The sequence below is a fragment of the Rhinolophus sinicus genome, chromosome 18 (assembly GCF_057876585.1).
Source record: "Rhinolophus sinicus isolate RSI-liver-muscle chromosome 18, RSI-T2T, whole genome shotgun sequence".
Lineage (NCBI taxonomy): Eukaryota > Metazoa > Chordata > Mammalia > Chiroptera > Rhinolophidae > Rhinolophus > Rhinolophus sinicus.
In genome coordinates this window covers 42137414-42144531 of record NC_142518.1, presented here as the reverse complement: position 1 = coordinate 42144531, position 7118 = coordinate 42137414, and the positions used below count along the sequence as shown (strand labels likewise).

Here is a 7118-nt window from a genome sequence, read left to right as displayed (position 1 = left end):
TATAAGGAACTCATACGACTCAACAACAAAAAGACAAAAAATCCAGTTAAAAAGTAGAAAGAGGATATAAACAGAAACTTCTCCCAAGAGAACCTGCAAATGGCCAACAGATATATGAAAAAATGTTCAACTTCACTAGCTATTAGGGAAATGCAAATCAAAACCACAATGAAAAAACCACAACCTCACACCTGTTAGAATGGCTATCATCAACAAGACAAATAATAACAAGTGTTGGAGAGCTGTGGAGAAAAAGGAACCCTCATACACTGTTGGTGGGAATGTAAATTGGTACAGCTGCTATGGAAAACAGTAGAGAGGTTCCTGAAAAAATTAAGAATAGAATTACCACATGACTCAGAAATTCCTCTCCTGGGTATCTCCCCAAAAAATCTGAAAACATTTATCTGTAAAGATATATGTACTGCAATGTTCACTGCAGCATTATTTTACGGTGGCCAAGACATGGAAACAACCAAAGTGTCCTTTGATAGATGATTGGATAAAGATGTGGTACATATACACAATGGAATACTACTCTGCCATAAGAAAAGATGAAATACTGCCATCTGCGACAACATGGATGGATCTTGAGATTATTATGCTAAGCGAAATAAATGAGACAGAAAAAGTCGAAAACCATAGGACTTCACTCATATGTCGGATATAAAACTAAAGGCAACAAAGGAACAAGGTAAATAAAGAAACAAAAACTCATAGACACAGACAACAGTTTAGTCGTTACCAGAGGGTAAAGGGGATCAAATATATGGTGATGGAAGGAAAACTGACTCTGGGTGGTGAACACATAATGTAATATATAGATGATGTATTATAGAATTGTACACTTGAAAACTATGTAGTTTTTTACCATTGTCATCCCAATAAATTTTAATTAAAATAAATCAATGAACTCCCAGACACAATGGATAAAACCTCATAGCATGAGGTATAGTGTCAGGAAAGGTGGGTGCTTAATACAATGACAGTTTTACTGAATTCGGTGCTGGTGGAGGTGTGTTAGCCCTCAGAACCTTTGAGAAGCCACCAGTACTTTCTGCCCTTTACATGTTCCTTATATGAAATAATCTTCTCTCATTACTTCAAAGATTATTTTAAGTGCAGTATGCCATTGAGATGATCAAGCTTTGTTCCATAGCTATTGGGATACACACGTTATAGGTGAGTTTGCCTAACTATAGGGAAGAGAATCACCTCCCACTGCCCTGCAGCAGTGAGAAAGCTGCAGATTTCATGCTCATACAAGCTGTGTTGGGAGCAGGCCAATTGCTAAAGTTAGGCTTTAATTGCTAAAGCCAGAGAGGAGGCACAGAACCAATGGTTCACTTACAAAAAGACAATGACACTGGAGAGTATAGTCCGATTTGGATTAAACCTGGATGTGCAATTTGGATTAGAAGATGCAGATCCAGATACCATGTTTTATTCCTTTGAAGTGACCCCAACTGTTTCACATGCACTCTCTGAGACCATTGTACAGTGTGATGGTTGAGCAGTTGACTCTGCCTCAAAGACTTCCGAGAGCTCTTTGCAGGAAGTTTACCACAATGTACTGAAGCCTTCTCACATTTTTTTTTTAAATTGAGAAATATTTTACATACATTAAAATGTACAGAACATATTCAGTTTGATCAATTTTAACAACTGTTATAGCCATGTAACCTTCACCCAAAACAAAATGTGGAACATTTCTGTCACCCCAGAAGGTCTTCTCATCCCCTTTCCAATCAATCTTCATTTACCCTTGCAACTACTTTCTGTCTTATATCGCCACAGATTAGTTGTGCCTGTACTTGTTATTTTATGTAAAAAGAATTATACAATAATAATAAAACAATAATTTAGAGCCACTTGAAGGGAAAAATGCCTCCCTCTGAAGATCCAATAGACTGTGGGCAGGCAAAAATGGATGCCAGAAATATTTACACATGCTGAAATAAAACTGTTGGCCTGGATCTCTGTACCAAGTAATCAAGTAATCAAGCATGAGAGCAAAATGAAGACATTTTCAGTCTTTAGAGTTAACCAACTAGCGACAGGTACTGTCATTATATACTCAGGTAAACAATGTATTTTAGCAATAAATAAAATAAAAGCCAAAGAGAAAATATAGTGGAAAAAGAGAATCAATTATGAGCAAAGCAACTGATAAGTTATGTTTAATATGACTATAAAATTAATTGATTTTTTTTTCGGGGCCTTAGTTCTCTTTCCCAACTTGCAAGATGGTGGGTGAAAAAGCTGGGAAGCTGGACACTAAGGAGAAGAAACCTGAAGCCAGGAAGGCTGATGCTGGTGGCAAAGTTAAGAAGGCTAACCTCAGGGCCAAAACGCCTAAGAACGGGAAGCCGCACTGTAGCCGAAAGCCTGTCCTGGTCAGAGGAATAGGCAGGTATTCCCGATCGGCTAAGTATTCCCGATCGGCTATGTATTCCCGAAAGGCCATGTACAAGAGGAAGTACTCAGCAGCTGAATCCAGGATTGAAAAGAAAAAGAAGAAGGTTCTTGCTACTGTCACAAAACCAGTTGGTGGCAACAAGAATGGTGGCACCCGAGTAGTTAAACTTCGCCAAATGCCTAAATACTATCCTACTAAAGATGTGCCTCGAAAGCTGTTGAGCCACGGCAAGAAACTCTTCAGTCAGCACGTGAGAAAACTGCGGGCAAGCATCACTCCCGGGACCATTCTGATCATCCTCACTGGGCGCCATAGAGGCGAGAGGGTGGTTTTCCTGAAGCAGCTGAGCAGTGGCTTGCTACTTGTGACTGGACCTCTGTTCCTCAATCGAGTTCCTCTGCGTAGAACACACCAGAAATTTGTCATCGCCACCTCCACCAAAATTGGTATCAGTGGTGTGAAAATCCCCAAACATCTCACTGATGCGTACTTCAAGAAGCAGCTGCGTAAGCCCAGACACCGGGAGGGGGCGCTCTTCAACACGGAGAAAGAGAAATACGAGATTACAGAGCAGCGCAAAATTGATCAGAAAGCGGTGGACTCGCAAATTCTGCCAAAAATCAAAGCTGTTCCTCAGCTCCAGGGCTACCTCCACTCTGTGTTTGCTCTTATAAATGGGGTTTATCCTCACAAACTGGTGTTCTAAATTAATTACAAAGAACCTAATTAAATGGCCTGAACTGTTAAAAAAAATTAACTGATTTTTGGTTTAAAAGGGCAAACTAAAATTCTATCCAAAAATAATAAGAATGGGTTCAATGAGTAATTCAAGCATACTAAAGCCCTTGCCATAGTTAAGAAGATGGAAACATTAAATAACTGAAGAATTTCTTAGAAAGTCTCAGTTACCTATATACACATATATATCTAAAATACTTAAGGACAAAAGGTAAGAATATAAATATAATTTATAGCATCCAAATCAGCAGAGATAATAGAAGGACAAAGAAACCAAGAAAGCTGATGTTAAACTAAAAACAAACAAAAAGGAGAGTAGAAATGAATCAAAATATATCAACATGCAGAATAATCGTAAACAAATTAGCCTCACCTAACAAAGATAAGATTGCCATAATAGTTTTTTATCCAGGTATATACCATTTATAAGAACTACACCTAAAATAAAACCACTCCACAAAGTATTAAAGAATAAAAAAATGATAAACAATGCCAAAATAGAAAACGTTGGTGTGGAAATACTAATATCAGAGAAAATAGAATTTAAGAAAAAAATCATCCATACTAAAGAGAGATACTCCATAATAATAAAAGAAACAATGCACTATGGACTTGGATGTGTGTCACAAGGTGGCGACAAAACAAATAAAACAAAAGCTGATAGAATTACTAGACATTTGCAAATACACCAATAAGACAGAGAATTATACTGTCCTCTATCCTAAACAGATGACAAAGATAAAATCATACGTATAAGAAGCTTCGAACAATAAAATTTAAAAGATAAACTTATATAGAGAGATATTACCCTGCACCAAGATATAGAAAATATATACTCTTTTCAAGAATTTACAAAAATTTACCACTTAGTAGGTCACAAAGGAATTATAAAAAAATTCACATAATCTATATCATACCCCTTCTCTGATCACAATGCAATTAACCATGAATAATGATAAAATAATAATGAAGTAAAACATTGCTTACAAACTTCAAAAATCACTCCTTAAAATCTCATTGGTTAAAGAAGATTCAGAATGAAAATTACAACATATTCAAACTCAAACCACAATAAAAACATTATATTCTGAAACATGTGAGATGTAGTAAAGTGGTATTTAAAGGGGGGAATTTATAGCTGTCACTGAACAATTTTATTAAAAAGTAAAACATATTGAATGTATAATATAAATGATGCCTTCCACAAAAGATAGAAAAAAACCATCAAAATGAATAAATTATATTAAAGAACATAAAAGACAATCTTAATAAATGAAGAAATATACCATATTTACATACTGGATGGCTCAATACTATAAGAATATCAATATTCTGAAATTTACTCAAAATCAGTACCATCCAGTCAAAATCCCGAAAGGATTGTTTAAAACAAAGCAACTTTTTATGTTGATCCTCACATTATAGGGAAGAGCAAAAGGCCTAGAATATCTAAGACATATTAAAGAAAATACACTAAGGAGATATCCCCTACCAAACACCAAGACTTATTATAAAGCTATAGCAAATTAAGACTGTTATCAAAATGAAAGACAAAAAGGCCAAAAAACATAACAGAATCCATAAACAGACCTCACTATCATTATTCTTTATTCCTCTTTGTTTTACTCTTTTGCACTTATCATTCTTTAACATGCTATATAATTCCATTATTTATTTAGTTTATTGTCTGTCTCTGTTCACTAAACTATGAGATCAGTGAAGACCAAGATTTTGACTGCCTATTTGTTTTCAATGAAGAGTGCCTAGAAGAGTGCCTGGCTCAAAGTAAATGATCAATAAATATTGGTTGAATGAATAAATAAAAACCTAAATGTAAAAATCAAAACTAGGATTTTTTTTTTAGAAGAAAATCCAGGGAAGTAAATATGTTTATATCATTGGAGTAGGGAAGAATTTCTTAGAAAAACACACAAAAATTGATTTCATGTGAATTTAAAACTCGTGGACGTGGACACACACACACATACACACATACACACACACACACACACACACACACACACACACACACACACCATTCGTTATAAAGAAAGGTTTAAAACAAGCCACAACAAGCTGGAGGAAGATTTATGAGACACACAAGCAAGAATACATAAGGAACTCCAACATGCCAATAAGAAAAGGACAAAAGGACTAACAACCCAATATAATAGGCAAATAATATGAAAAGGCCCATTCACAGAAGATGAAAGTACTGAATGGTCAATAAAAACACAAGAGAAGCTCAACCTCACTAGTAATCAGAAAAGTGAAAATTAAAACAAAAATGAGATGATGTTACACACCATCATATTAACAGTATCCAGTAAATTTGAAGATATTTAAAACTCACTACCTGAGAATTCTACTTTTAGGCGAATATTTTAGCTAAATTATTGCACATGTGCACACTGGGAAACAGAACAGTTTGAAATGATTAAACAAACAAAATGTGTAACAACCTAAATGTCCATAGTAGTTTGAAAAATGATATGTAAATTTGGGTATAATCATTATAACGGATTATTCTAATATTACAATAATGAACCAGAGCTACACTTATCAATATGGATTAATTTCAAAAGTATAATTTCGAATGAAAATTTGCAATCAATGTACTGTTTGTCATCATTTAAATTTTAAAAGCTGCAATACAACACTATTTTAAATATCTAGATTCAAAAACATGTAAAGTAAGTGTAATTTTTGAAAAGAGAGAAAAGAACATAGGATTAGGGAGGAATATACAGGGAGTTTCAACTGGGGGGTTAATGTGGGAAAAATAAATCAATTATGCGATGCCCATTCACACTTGTTATTTTGGCAAAAATTGAAAAAAACAAAACAAAACAGTAACATCAAGTTTTGACAAGAACAGTGTCATCCACTACTTGTGGGAGTGTAAATTGGTGCAGCCAATTTTAAAGGGAAATTTGTCGGTGTTTATTAAAAGTTACAATCTGACTACCTTAAGATTCAGCAGTTATTACTTCTATGTATGTACCTGTCACGCAGGGCAGCCTGCGGGGTCTCTGCTCCCGCTCCCCACATAAGAACGCAGGATGTGGCTAGGCCAAAAAGGAACACCCACGGAGCAGCTGAGGGAGCAGGAGGGCTAGGGTTTCCTTCTAACACATCTACTACTCTTGATATAAGCACAAAACTAGGAAACATCTTCTTGACTTATTCTGAGAAAAAGAAAGAAACTGATTTGTGAGGTGATGATCTTGACTGAGCAAAAGATGATTCATAGTTTGTCATGTATTATCTGGATAGTCTTTAAGTATTCTGATGAAAATACACAAAGTCCAAATTGGGAGAAATTAAATGATTTGTATCATTTCTTTACAAATTTGATATAATTTAAAATTAGTATGTTAAACACTTAAAAAATGTTTATGCATATAGTTTCTATTCTGTTTTTCACAATTTGGAGGCAATTTTGGTTTTGTGATTTTTTTTAAGGGCAATTTTATTTATATTATAAACCATGTATTCTCATTCTTATCTTTCATGATGTATACATGAATTTCTTTTAAAAAGGTTAAAAATAAATTTCACCAACTACCAAATCATTATTTTGTAACTCATACACATTTTTTTAAATTTTATTTTATTAAATTTATTGGGGTGACAATTGTTAGTAAAATTACATAGATTTCAGGTGTACAATTCTGTATTATATCATCTATAAATCCCATTGTGTGTTCATCACCCAGAGTCAGTTCTCCTTCCATCACCATATATTTGATCCCCCTTACCCTCATCTCCCACCCCCCACCCCTCACCCCCCTTACCCTCTGGTAGACTTTTTTTTTTAAATAATTCCATTGCTGTTTCTGATTTCTGCTGAGATGCCTGAGGGTATACATGAGTGACATGCCAAATTTCTTCAAAGACCTCTCTGCAATTGAATAATCTGACTTTTTGATATATATTTTTTTAAACTTCCTCCTCACAT

At 34.7% G+C, this 7118-nt stretch overlaps 1 pseudogene; it reads left to right on the top strand.

The window, feature by feature from the left end:
* Nucleotides 1-2246: 2246 nt before the first annotated feature.
* LOC109439285 (large ribosomal subunit protein eL6 pseudogene) lies at nt 2247-3128 on the top strand (annotated as a pseudogene).
* The last annotated feature ends 3990 nt before the right edge of the window (nt 3129-7118 follow it).